The following is a 14,893-nucleotide window of genomic DNA, read 5'->3' as shown; positions in this document are numbered from 1 at the left end:
TGAATCATCTAGGTCCTCAGGACTGGATCACATACTGAAAGAACACAGTCTGACACCCGGATCACCATGCCTGCTGCTGCTGTGGGTTTCCAACCATCACCGGAGACGTTCCTTACCCTGCCAGCAAATAAGAGAAGGCTAACTGGATGCTGGAGCTTCTAAAAACACAACATTATGGAATACAATTGAAAGAAGACATTTTGGACAGAATACTCTTTTCCCTTAGCGCCAGTAAATGAAGTTGAGTGCATTGTATAAAGATACTCGAAAGCGTGCCTATTCTTTAATAATTAAAAACCTTATTAGTCTGGTTATATACAAAGATGACCTGGAAGATGATACCAGTAGGGACTGAAAAATGCAAGCTATATGCAAACATATCCACAAAAATGCAGTGTGCACAGTAACTCGAAAAATACTTAACAACAGTGGTACAATCTCGGACAGCTAAATTGCAATAACACTATTTGTATTAAAAAAAAAAAAAGGCCCAGCTGTGGTTTGGGTGTTATCTGTCAATTTCAGCGCATAAAGAGGGTCATTTTAATTGTCACATCGAACCAATTAAATCTAGAAGTAAAGAAAATGTCTGGAAAATTGCCTCTTGGACACACCAACTCATTTTTTTCAAATACAACTATGTAAACTATGAGGATCTCACGCTGCATGCCTTTTTTCCATTCAGCCAAAGTCAGGGACAACATGTTAGGATAAATAAAATCCAAAGAGGGGTCCCATTTGTCTATTCAGCACAAGAAATGTTATCCAGAAACTGAGGTGTGAAGCACCACCCTCAACCAACGCATAGCTAGGGTGTCATGGTGCCCAAGGAAAGCAAATAAACTGGTCCCTTATCCCCTAGTTTAGTAGAGGGAAAAACAGTTGTATTTTAGATGCAGTGGGAGTCTCACCCTCCGTTCACGGGGGCTACTGCACCTGCTCCACGTTTGAACAACATACCCCTGTCATGAACATTTGTGAGTCTAATATAGAGAGCTTTCACTATGCATTTGGAAAATACTCTAAAATGCTATGGGGCATATTTATACTCCATTTGTGCCGAATTTGCGCCATTTCTTTGATGCAAATTCGGCCGAAAAATATCTTCATATTTATATTTTAACATTAGACATGTCTAACGTCAAAATATAGGAGTTTGCACCCTTTTTTAGATGCATGAACCTACCTTGTGTCAATGAGATGCAAGGTAGGAGTTCCCATCTAAAAAATTGTGCTAACCCCGTAGCCCTATATTTATATGCTAAAATGATGCACGGGTGGGAAGAGGGACTAAATAATGGTGCAATGCTTGCTTTGCACCATTATTCAATGCCTGGGTTAAACACCATGAAATGGGTCCACAGGTGCCCTCCTCAAGACCCAGGAACACCCCCACCCACACCAGAGGGACATCGGAGGATGGGGGACCCCATGCCAGGTAAGTAGGGTAAGTGGGGTAAGTATATATATTTTTTAATTAAAGTGCCATTGGGGGCCTACCGTGGGGCCCCCTGCATGACACAGGGTGCAATGGCCATGCCCAGGGGACACTGGTGCCCTGTGCTGGCCACTGGGGTGGTGGGCATGGCTCCTGTCTTTTCTAAGACAGAAGTCATGTGGTATGGATGGTTTTACGTCAGAAAATTACGCTAGGCTGGTTAGAGGCATTTCTTTTTTGCCTCTAACCAGCCTAACATCATTGTTTGATGCAAACCCCCCCTCTCCCATACCGCCACCCCCACCTGGCAAACTTCATTTTTATTTTCACAGTAGCCCATCCTTTGCACAGGGTGGCACCATTCCATAAATATGGCGCCCGGCTGGTGCTCAGGACTGGCGCAAGCAGGTGCTAAACTGTTTGATGCAAAAATGTGTTAGTGCAATTTTGCATAAAAAAGTATCAATATGCTCCTATGCTTACCAAATCTGATAGAAATCAGCTTCAAAACACATAGGGGGTTATTCTAACTTTGGAGGAGGTGTTAATCCATCCCAAAAGTAACGGAAAAGTGACGGATTTACCACCAGCCGTATTACGAGTCCATTATATCCTATGGAACTCGTAATACGGCTGGTGGTATATCCGTCACTTTACCGTCACTTTTGGGACGGATTAACACTCCTCCAAAGTTAGAATAACCCCCATAATCTGACATCCACAGTTTAAATCAGTTGAAAATATTTCTATCCACACTATCACTGCGCATGAGCAAACTTTCCAGCTTTGATAAAAGCAGCTGCACTGAGATTGAACCGAAGTCTTGTCAAAATGTCAGGGTTGTTCTAGATTCGTATGGTTGTCAGTAAAAGCCCAAATATAGAATCGACATTTAACTGCCATGAATGCAGAAGGCTGTGTTTCCTATGACCGATGTTTGCGACAAATCATTAGTATACGGTTGCCTGGTGTTAATATACAGTTGCCAAGTACTATTATACAGTTGCCAAGATGCTAAATATTATCATGCATTAGAGAAGTGGCATGTGTTGTGCGCAGATAAAACACCCAATGTTGGACGCTTGCCTCTGTAATGTACCCCAAAGGCAAGATCACAGCGACTTCATAGCGCGTCTCAAAGCAATTAATACAAAGTGTACTTATGCTAAGTGTAAGGTAACATCGCATGCCCAAATAACACAATATGGTCTTCACATAAACCATGCAATACATTTCAGTAGATGGGTTCAGATCGCCTCCTTACCAGACAGCTGGACGATTGTAGCACACCTGTGACTCCGGGGGGGCCCCTACTAAAGGCATCAGGAAAACATTTCTATCCTGTTGCTCCGTTCAAAATTCATAAAATCCTCTTCTGCAAGTTCGCAGTGATCTGTGCATCTGTTTCTGTGGTTTCATGAACAGTTCAGCATTTTAGTAAAGTATTTAAGGTCTGCTACTGGGAGCTCCTTACACCGGGTAGCAGGCTAATGTCTGGAGGATATGTCCCTCAGCTTTATATTATCGAGAAAAACAAATTAAACATGTACTGGAGGAAAGGGTGATGAAGATATGCAGTTGATTAAGAAAGTGGAGGCTGAATAAACAGTGGGTGGAATCTGTACAACAACTGTATGCAGGTTTGAGTCACCAATTTTATTATGAGTCAAAAGCACTGCTCAAGGAAAAATTCACCGGTTGGATTGGGCTGAAAGGAAGTGTTAGTACGTGTTACAGCTGAAAGTGTTAGGACTGCATTATAGGGCTCAGGGGCACATGGTTAGTCATAGATGAGGGGGAGGAAAGTGTTACAGTCAAAGCTTTCAGTTTGAGTCAGATGTTCCTGGATTTTAGTCGACTCTTTAAAGGGATGTACTACAAAGTATCTGGAAGCTCATTTACCTTTCTTTTTTCCAGTAAATCAGATGCAATGAGTTGCTAATCTACATTTGCAAGATTTCTGATTAATCTATGGTTAATCTTTATTTCATTGAGCTCCACTCTCCTATTCCCAGTTCTTATCCTTATCAGGTTGATAAATCCTGTTACTCTATGTTGAAAAACACAAAGCACATTTCGCACTGCTACTCCTAAAATGGTGTCTCTTTTAATTCTTTGCATTCTAGAGTATGGACGAAATAAAACACCTTCTAAACCAACGTGCTGCATATACAAAAGCAGTAAACACGTCATTGCTAGGTTGCAGAAAAAAACTACTGTGAGAGGAATTTGAAGCATAACTGCGACTTGTAATCATTAAGATGGCCAATAGACTTATAGGCCATTACAGGACACAAAGTTCCAAGAGGTAGTACAAGTGGCTGCACAGCTGGCATTATGCAGACATTCTAGCTTTTGGTTCAAGAGGCTACCATCGCCATTATGGATATACCCTGGTTGACAGCTTGAAGATTCAGACTAGCGAAATGGGTGTGTATGCGTGTGCGTGTGTTTATATATTAAACAGTGGTGGTTGCCACTGTGAAGTCAGGTCAGAGTTTCCATAAGAAGAAATTAGTACTCTTTTCAGAGGGCCACGGTGAAGACACAAGTTACTGGACCCAGCCATTGGGGCTGAGGTCTTTTACTCCTGACATACTAAGGCCCGGCGTGCTATGCACCCTGAGCAACTGGGCCAGGTTCCCCTTCAGAACTTGAGTCTCACGAATAGCGTGATCCCTTTTATTAAAAAATAGAAGTATTTTATTTTACTGCTATTACACAAAGTGAAATACTACCTTCAACAGTTCCATTGAGGTCATAGATCTAGTGTTTCTTATGCAGTTCCATGTGTCCACTCCCTCCTCGCTCTAGCGATAGTGGTTATTCTCAATTTGCTATGTTTGATATCAAGAGGAAGCCCCACTATCAGTCTGAGTCTCAAGAGTTCCACTCCCAATTCTGTTGTAAACTCAAAGTAGTTTCTGTCCCAAAGAGCTATCTAGCGAGCAAGTTCCCTTGGGGCCGACTGGGCTAAAATCAATCTTACCAGCATCTGCAGGATTGTGGCGATTGGTGTTCCTAGTGTGCCCTGGAGTGGCAGCAGCTGTGATCAGCAGTCCTTGAGTTCTTGGAGTCACAACGACCGGAGGTTTGTCACGGCTCCTCCAAACTGGGTAAGTCTTTTGGTCTGTCTCATGGTGCGTGGGGACAAACTAGCACAAAGGTCCTGCAACTGATCCTGTGTCATGATGCAGGTATGCAGGAGTTCCCACAACGGCCTTTCTCTGGGACACAGGATCACCTTCTCTCCACTGTACTCAGACTACGACCAGACTAACACAGCAGGTTCCTTCACAGCAGCTCCTGCTGGCAGATGGGGTTGCCAGCTCACAACCGCACATGGACTACAGCGGATTCAGCACAGCAATCTGTCCATGGCAGACCCTTCTGGCATACTCGGTCGCCGGTCATTCACAGCACACAAGCAATGACCCGTTCGGCACAACAATGATCACAGATCACTTCACAGCAGCACTCCACTGACTTGTCAGGTTTGCCTCTGGAGATTGCTCCCTCCAACATTCCCCTCTTCCTCACAAGGCACACTGGTCTTGACAGGAAGACAGGCACTGGTGCTCCAAGGTTCATAGCAGGTGGTCTAGGATTCCCAGGGTGATATCTCCTAACCCACCTGCAAGACTAGTAGACCCTGAAACCTAGTCCTGATCACAAGCAAGACAGGTAGAGCTCCTCCTTGCACAGCTCGACTAGCACAGGGGCATGTGTATCATTAGTTTAACCCAGGGCCTCAGCCCTACTTCTTATGATTCGCTTAGCAGGCCCACCCCCTCCCTGAAATGTTCCCAGGCGCCTTTCTTGAGACCCAGTTTACAGGAATGCATCAGTACACAAATCTGTATGGGGGAATTCCTCTACCTCCTCATGTTTCACCATACTGACCTGGGTTTCCCAATTTGGAACCCAGATTCAGCCATGTACTGTATGTACCATTCAAAGGCACAAATACACCCAGCACATGTATACAGAATACACGCACTGCACTACATCCTTCATGTACTGTACCACTCACAGACACACATGCAGCCAGCACATGTATAAAGTTACACGCACTGCACATCATTAGATCCTTCATGTATTATACCATGCACAGACCAAATACACCTAGCACATGCATAAAGCATACACACCATGCACCGTACTAAATCCTTCATGTATTGTACCATCAACAGGCACACATACACCCAGCACATGCATGTCAGGCCGGCATGGCACAGAACTCGACACCAAACCAATGTAGGCCCAGGGTGAGATAAGCACACAGCAGGCAGAACTTTAATTGATTTGAGCCTATAGGCCTGACTCCAGTGACATAGGTAAAAAGGACATGTTCTATCCTACTGATTACTACACTGCCTACTGCCGCCACTGTGATCGTGCTGCTTAACTCCTGGTAAAGGTAGTAGCCTTTTTTACCCTATAAGGAAAGTGCTCTGGGCATCCCTCCCAGTCGATGACTGCAATCCATGAGACAGGCCTATGTCAAGGCACACACCCATGATCCATGTTTGCTTATGGCAGCAAACGTCCTCATCATGGATCCTGACATTGGTACAGTTGGGGTACTCAGAGCAGGGGTACGCATCCATTACCACACAGTTGACTTTTATGTCCCAACAGAAGAGTGATTTTTTGTTTCTCTAATAACTTTGGCACCATTTGACAAATCTACATGAAACTTTAAAAAACAAAAGCCCATCCAGATTGGCTCCTTCATGAAAATGTTTGCACCCACCCATCAAGTGAGGGTCAAGAAAAGGGGGGATGGTCCCGAAATGTTGATTTTCCATAGTAATTCACATAGCAAATTTCATCAATGATGTCGTTTGAGATATCATCAGTGATGTCATAAATGAGGATATAGAGCATTTTATGAGTGATGTAGTATGTGAGGTCATAAGCAGTGCATGGTAGGGGCGCAAGTTACAGTCATCTCTGCTAAAAATAACTTGTGAATTTCTGTGTTTTTTTTACTTCAAAACATTAATGTTGTCACTGGCAAATTTACCTAACTAAGTTACTTTAACCTTTGTTTATTGTCAGTGGTTTTCAAACTTAAAAAAAAAAAACAACAGATCTCTTTATCACACCTAACCCATGGGGCCTTATCTTTTTTAAACAGGAAAGGGCCGACTCCTCCCCCCCCTACCAAGCCGTCTTAGTCCCTGGGACCCCATCCCACAGTGCCTTCTATTTTTACTGGGAAAAGGGACAATATGGCCTCCTCCCCGTTCCTTATTAGGCTCTATGAACCCCATCCCCCAGGGGATTTTCTTATGAAACGAGAGGGGGATCTTGTAGCCCCCCTCTTCAGGCCTTTTTAGGTCCTGGGGACCCCATCCCCCAGGGCTGTTTTTTCCAAATTAAGGGGAAAGGGGAAGCAGGGCTCTCCTCCCCAGCCTTATTTGACCCTGGGGACCCTTCTCCCCAAGGCCCTTTTTAATGAAAGGGATGTGGAGTCTGTGTAGCCCCCTCCCTGAGCCTTATTAGATCCTGGGGACCTCAGACCCTAGGTTTGTATTTTTTTTATTTAAAGGGAGGAGGGCCACATGCCCCCCCTCACCAAGTCTGGTTAAACACTAGGGATCCATCCTCCAGGGCCATTGCTAAAATCAAAGGGGTGTGGTCTGGGCAGCCCCCCTCCTCGAGCCTTGTTAGGCCCTGGGGACCCAGGGCCTTTTTCCAAATTTAAACGGGAGGTGGGGGCACATGGCCACCACTCCCGAGCCTTCTTAGGCCCTTGGGACCCCATCCCCAGGGCCATTACTAAAAATAAAGGGGATGGGGCTGTGCAGCCCATCTCCCAGAGCCTTGTAAGGCTCTATTGATCGCACCGCCCAGGGCCATTTGTTTTTAACTAAAGGGGAGGAGGGCCATATGGAAACTCTCCCCCATCCCCTGGGGCCATTTCTAACAATAAAGGAAGGGGGGCCCCACTCCCGAACCATTATAGGCCCATGGGACCCTATTACCCCGGGGCCCATATTATTAAAGGTAGGTGCCCTGGTACCCACCCAGGGCACCCATCATAGAGTTGTTGGGAGCCATGGTGGGCCCCATGGCCCCCATGGGCCCAACCAGCTCCCTTCATGCAGCAGGAGCTGCATTGCTACCACCCGCAGGGGACAGCTACTTATGCCCTGCGGGCGGGAGCAATATTTTGAACTGTTTCCATGCCAATATCAGTGCAGCGCCTCTCTCCATATAAACTGACTTCTTTCTCGAGGATGAGCTCCCGGGGGCTTTATTGGTTCCTGGGGCTTGCAGCCCCTTCCCCCTTTTTCATCATTACGGCCCCAAGGGCAGGCTCCCTGTGGTCTTTAATGGCTCAGCCACACAGGTCCCTCCCAATTATGAATACAGTCCCAGGGGTGGAGTCCCCGGGGTATAAACCTCATAAACGCAGCCCAGCTGCCATTTTGAATTTTTTTTATCCCGCGGGAGTTCAGTGGGATTAAATAATTGTTTACTGATTTTTTGTTTTTGGCCCCAGGGGATCCTTTATGCCCCCCCCACCCCCCCAAGGCGCCTTGGGGTTCAGACTATCCCTACCTTTCCCCCCTTTTACTGCATTTTTTACTTCAGGATAGAGTACTAACTCCTCAAATTCTGTAATACCTTGCAGCAACATGTCTCATGTTCCTGGCAGTCAATCAGAGCGCTTGCAGGAGTGAGATTGATCAAGAGAAATATATATCTCTGGGCCAATCAGAATGCTCTATTTTTAAATTGGTGCTCAGCAAGATTTTCTCATGACTCTCACAGACCCAACTGTCAAGATATACAATTATTTTTCAACCTTAATTTCTCAAAAACTATTGAACGGATTTACACCAAATCACAAAACGTACAATCTGTGGACCATAAGCTAGCTTCCTGCTAAATTTAGTGTAAATACATTCAGCAGTTTTTGCAGTAGCCCCTTCTAAAGAGGTTTCCTGAGGTCTGTATAGAGTGATTCCAGGAAATGTTCATCATTTGCTCTTCAGCTTGGGAATACAGAGACTCCCTTGTGGCATTATGAGGTTTGAAAAGTGTAAAAAGGACTCTGACACTTGTGTAATATTGGTTTCATAATAAATGCTATATTTAAACAATTATTTACAAACATTGCAATCACCCCTTGACAAAACGCATAGGCCTGCCTCTAACACTCTGATCTATTGACAGTTAGTTACATAAAAGTCCGTAGAAATTCGCTGGAAAAAAGTGTAAAAAAAAGTTAAAGTGACAGTTATAGATACTTTAGGGCATGACTTACAGTTACTTGAGAGACCTATCATTGGTTGTTTATTTAAAACGGTACTTACATTTGCACCTAACTATAAGGTCACTAAGGTCACTTTAATATTTGGTTTTGGATATATATATATATATATATATATATATATATATATATATATATATATATATATAAGCATATATATATATATATATATATATATATATATATATATATCTATACACACACACACACATATATTTATATACATATATTCACTCAAGACAACAAAGTTTAAAGTGACGTACTATGAAGGGAAAACTGCAAACTGTCAGTTAAAAAATGCAATTTTAAACTCAAGAGATCTCTGAAATTCGCCAGTTACAATTAACTAGAGAAACTATAGCATGCACACTCGCCATGGGCTGCTTATGATATGACATATTACATCACTCCAGACATGTTCTATGATAATATCCCTGATGAAATCTGAAATATCATCATTAATGACATTACTATTTTAAATATCAGCAAAGTAAAGACATAAAGCATAATCCTAGCTTCTGAGTCCTTAAGAGAATTGAAACATTCTGTGACGATAAACAGGAAAGTTTCCATTCATAATGTAAAAAATCCTTAAGGGGGCAGGACAGGCACACCTTGATTCCAAGGGCCACCTCGGGGTCCTGTTAAAAGGTAAAAAACATAATGTGAGACAGCTGGTATTGCAATCATCAGTGCAACCCATGTGGACCTACAGTACTGGCTCCTTTTTTAGAACATAAACTACAGAAAGAATGCCAGTTAGGTTGATTTTGAGGCTAAACTGTTGACTCTTCTTGGATAAACATGCAGGTAAGTTTCTATTCTGGGACAGATGCTAAAAATCACAGAAATTAGCCCTCAATGGGAAGCACTTACAAATATGAACATGAATACAGTCCCAGTTGTAGCTCCACTGTAAATGTCAAAACAACCCTAAATACTTGTGCCTGACCATGGCAAAGCTAAGTGTGTTCTTATTACACTTCCACATGGAACAATGATCTGAACAGGGGTGGCACAATGCAGGACGTAGGGGCAGCAACGGAGGGCAGTGGCAGCACAGGGGCAGTGGCAGCATAACGGGCCCAGGGAGTGAGGGAGCAGGGTCATGCACATTAAGAATGGGGATGCAGGGGGGGCAGCAGCAATGGAGGGCAGTTGTACCACAGGGGAAGTGGCAGCACACCTGAATAGGGAGGGAGGAGGCAGAAAGGACACACATGGAGAATAGTGCTAAGAGGGAAGAGCTGGGGCAGCAATGGACGGTATGGCAGCACAGTTACAGAGGCAGCACAAAAGACCAGGGTGGGAGGGGCAGGGACATACACACCTAGAACACATCAAAGGGGGCAGGAGGTAAGGTGGCAGGGACTAGGTAGCTGGTGTAGGAGTAGTGCTAGCACAGGTGTCTTTAATAAGTATATTAATGAATGTTTATGTATTTTGAATAATGAGTTTATGTAGAAAATGAAATAACGTGGAAAAATAATGCATGCATTTGAAAATGTGGCCTAGAAGAATGGCCACCAATATTCACGAAATGTACTAATTAATGATTAATACTCATGAAATATTGAAAATGTATTAGACTAATGCAGTAATATGTCATATTAAGGGTTATGAAGTATGCTTTAGCTTATAAATTTGTAGGCCTTAACTTGGCGAATGTCTTGGCTTATTTTGTCAGGCCTCATGCAGGAGCTGTATTTCTTAGCGGTTAATAAAAATGCTGACAGAGTAATATTAAACTCTGGAATGTCCATTGTCTTGTTAAATGTGCTTAAAGGCAGCTTTTCGTGAGAACCGACTGAAAGGAGATGATGTTCCTGCTAGTGTAACATTTTATGTGTAATGTGTGTGTGACTGGCTTTCCCAGGACAAGAACAATGAAGATACTGATTGGAGTGGAAGGTGCAACAATATTGTTACCTGACAAGCCGGATGATGAGAACATTGTAAAGTGGACCTGTATGTGATTGATGAAAAATTAGAATTCAAAGATTTGACATAAATGTATTTTTGGGTAAAGTATGAACATACGATTAACTGACCAATGAGGAATTAGGGGATAGTTTAGGTGACTTTGATATAACAGCGCCGCAGAGGGAAAAGACTTCAGACTTATTCAGATTTTGAGAGAAGAACAACTTTAGGTGAGATTCGAGAGACATTCATTCTGACATTGGGCTCATATTCGCTGACTGAGAGCCTGATGCCTTGCTGATCGACTGATGACCCGAGGAGGAAGACTGATTCTGCTTTGCTGACCTATACTGAAGATAGGAAATGTGATTATTATGTATTCTTGCTTTTTCTTTCTGGGTACCAGCTGCGCTGTATTAATAGATTCATAGCTAGATGTTTTCCAAATTTGCATTTCTAAATTATTTTGCATGAAGCCCAACATGCTGAGTCTAATCTGACGTTAGTTTAGGGCCCTTACAAATGACTGACAATTACAGAGACTAATGATTGATGAATTATCTTGCTGAATTCCATGTATGTTATATCTTTGTCGCAGCTGACTCTGCTATTGATTTGCACTGTAACTTTAGAGTGTGTTGTGGTTAGAGCTTTGATCGGATTGCGTTTCTTCCGTCACTTTGGACAACCAGTGCTGTTTTTGTATGTGTTTCATTTGATTCTGAGATTAATCTACATGACTTTAGCATTGTTAATATAGGGAAATAAACGTACTAAGCTTTTAATAAAGGTGTGGTTATTCATGGCTGAAAGGTCATGGTGCGTGACATTTACTGACTCCATTGATAATTGGTTTTATTGGTTAACTAATGATTGTTGACTATTGTGTATTGACTATTGATTATGTACTGGAGCTATGGTAAGAACGCCTTCAGTGCAAGTCAAAAGGTTCATTGACCTATTCGCGTCTCCTTGTAAGTATACTTATTAAGGTCCGATGCACTAACAGTAGTAAGCTGACCACACAGGACAGGAAGGTGGTATCATGAGCACATGGATAGAAAACAGAGGGCAGGCGGGACAGGGGCAGCTAACTGACCGCAGAGGGCAGGCTGTGGTGGGTTGGCACCCCTGGGGGTTTGCGTAACTAAACTCCCAATTTTCACAATCATCTCAGCAGAACAAAACCTTAGACAGATCTTGAAGACATTCCGAGGAGGTTTAGTTAAATATAAACAGAACAAGTGGAACGTTTCATGGAGGTGCAGGCCCTGGCCTTGAAATCTATAAACTCTTCAACAGCCTGCAAAATATGGTTCCATATCATGAATCATGGCTCATGTTTCCCATAAAATACAGAAGATTGCCATGTCACTCTCAGGACCTGAATTAGTGCTTGCTGGATATATTACTCCATTACCAATGTACGGCTACCCGATCCGCCGTACTACCAGTAGTTTATATCCTCTGTCATTCTCTGACAGAACAACCCATCCATCAGGCTCTTAGTATCAACATAGTAAGCCCAATGCTGAACAATGGAATCAAGCTAAAGGCTTCTGAGGACTACAGGAACAGAATTAACCCTAATGAGGAAAGTAGAATTTAAGGGTGTTTGGACATTGGGAGTGATAGAAAGTTACTGATGCCTTCCTGGCCAAACCCTTGCATTGCAAACCAAGTCATTCCAAGTTAATATCCTCAGTTTCATCTGCAGAAAATTAAAAGTGGAACTACAGTACAGTGGGATGGGGAAGGTAACAATAAAAGGGTCCATTCTAAGGCCAATACCATGAGGCAGAGAAGGCAGAAAGTAATGAGTACCCCACCCAACAACCACCACAAGTGCACTCACCCGCTTTCTCAGAATCATGTGACTAACCCTTGTGATTAGGAGAAAGAATGGAAAGGCAAGCAAGAGGCCAGGGAGGCAGGTGCATGACAGTTTTCACATCTCACATTTCCTAGGCCAGGAGACACTTGGGGGCATATTTATACTCTGTGTGTGCCATTTGTGCGTCATTTTTGTTTACGCAAAAACGGTGTAAACATAACTCCATATTTATATTTTCACCCTAGACCCAGGTGGGAGGCAGACACAAATAATGCTGTTAAGTTTGCTGGGCACCATTATTTAACGCCTGGGTCACACCAGGCGTTCGGGGACCTGTGGACCCATTTCCATGGGTAAACGCCATGGAATGGGCCCACAAGTGCCCACCCCAACCCCCAGGAATACCCCATCCACACCAGAGGGACACCAGACGATGGGGGACCCCCTCCCAGGTAAGTAGGGTAAGTATTTGTAAAAATACTTTTAAGTGCCATTGGGGGTCCTGATATTGGGCCCCATGCATGGCACTGTGTGCAATGGCCATGCCCAGGGGACAATGGTCTGCTGTGCTGACTGTTGGGGCGGTGGGCATGACTCCTGTCTTTAATAAGACAGGAGTCATGTGTTATGGATGGTTGTGCGTCAGGAAATGAGCCTAGGCTGGTTAGCAACATTTTTTTTGCCTCTAACCAGTCTAACGCCTTTGTTTGACGCTCATCCTCCATCTCCTTTACCACCACCCCCACCCGGCTAGCGTCTTTTATTTTGATGCTAGCCCAAGCTTAGTGCCGGCTTGCGCCATTCTTTAAATATGGAGCCCAGTTGGTGCTGCGGAATGGCACAAGCCGGCGCTAAACATTTTGATGAAAAACTGTATTAGCGCAGTTTTGCATCAAAAAGCATAAATATGCCCCTTGGATTTGTGCGTGGTAGAATTTCACCCAGAGTTATTGCTCCAGATTGACTTCCACAACTTGCAATGACGTCTTTAGTGGGGATGATCAGACCCACAATAAGCTTATTGAGCACAGCTTTACAGTACATCGTACCATCGATCGGCTCATTCTAAAAAAAAATGTAAAATGAGTGCGAGTGCTTAACAATGCACTCTTTGGCTATCAATACAACGTGCAGAAGCTCAAACGGTGTGGCCTTAGCATCAATCTTAACCTTAGGCAAAAACACCTGCTGAATATTTTTAGCAGAGTCCTTCGTATTTACTGTGTGAGTCACTACATTCTCTACAGGGGTCACTCCTTCTTACTAATTTGAGAGTACACAATTACTGAGTTGGCCATCTACGTTTCTTTTAACTTTCCATGTTCGTTTTCTCTTCACTTGCTCTGGACCACTCTCAGCAACAATCATTAGTACATGGCCATCACCTTCTTTGGAAGTGGCACTGGCAAATAGGATTTCCTGAAACTTCCTTTTGCAGTGCTGCCCTGGTCCTCAGTTTCAGGGCCGAGTTCCTATCACAATCCTCTAAAGTTGGCTTAGAGAAGTTGAAAGACCCGGTTTTCTTTTTCTTGGATAAGATGGTGAAGAAGCCAGTAAAACAGTGGTGACCATTGTTGCTCCCTCTGGTAGTGGTAGAAAATACTGCGAGGTAAGTGCAGATAGGGAATGTAAGGAACTATCTCTTTGTGTATGGTCACCACCAAGTATTTAGGCGGATGCTGCTGGTTTTTTCACTCTGAAAAGTGCACTAGGCCTACTAACCAGACCTCAGTGCCAGTACTCTGACCCCAAAACGTGTATCTTACATTGGCTATACACAATTGACATAGGCTAACCTACCTGTAAGTCCCTAGTATATCATACCCATTATATGTAAATTAGAGAGCCACTCCAGGGATTGCAGCAATGGTTAATGCACCCTGGGTGTGACACTGGTAAAAAGTCTTTCAGTCTGCTATATCACACTGGAAGGGCAGCTTTAAACTGCTAGCCCGACCATTTAGAATTATGGCAAAGCCAAACCTCCCTCTGCTATATGTGTTAGCCATGCCTGTGGCAGGCCTACTGAGCCCTGAGGCAGAGTGAAGCATATTTCACAGACAGAATATATATTTTACATGCTCTGGCAGCTAAAACACAGAGCTGTCATTTTTACTGTGGACAAGCCTGGTAACCCCATTGGTGAGTGCAGGGTTACATCCTGCACCGTCAGCTGTGCTAGCTCCTGAACAATGCATCCAAGTTGATACTTCGAGACATCATACAACTTGCTACAATGAACCCAACTTGATTCTCAAATTGAAATCAATGTGGCATATCACAGTGTGCAACTTTTACAATGTTGCCATGTTGTTGGCTTTAGCCTTCTATGCCTCCAGTTGCACAAGGAGCTTGTCCCCCGAGACAGCTTTCTGCCCCCATGAGGGGGCATGCCAATGACTTCCACAAA

The 14,893-nt window shown here is 43.7% G+C and overlaps 1 long non-coding RNA gene across 1 annotated transcript in view; it reads right to left on the bottom strand.

Annotated features, from left to right (window-relative positions):
* Positions 1 to 3,054, bottom strand: part of LOC138297094 (uncharacterized) — a 637,371-nt gene extending 634,317 nt beyond the window's left edge. Inside the window, exon 1 of the long non-coding RNA XR_011203922.1 lies at positions 2,703 to 3,054. This is a non-coding gene — a long non-coding RNA (uncharacterized lncRNA). The remainder of the gene's footprint in view (positions 1 to 2,702) is intronic.
* Between the last annotated feature and the right edge of the window lie 11,839 nt (positions 3,055 to 14,893).

Source organism: Pleurodeles waltl, chromosome 1_2 (assembly GCF_031143425.1).
Source record: "Pleurodeles waltl isolate 20211129_DDA chromosome 1_2, aPleWal1.hap1.20221129, whole genome shotgun sequence".
In the NCBI taxonomy this organism is placed as follows: Eukaryota; Metazoa; Chordata; class Amphibia; order Caudata; family Salamandridae; genus Pleurodeles; species Pleurodeles waltl.
This window is presented reverse-complemented; position numbering and strand designations above follow the sequence as displayed.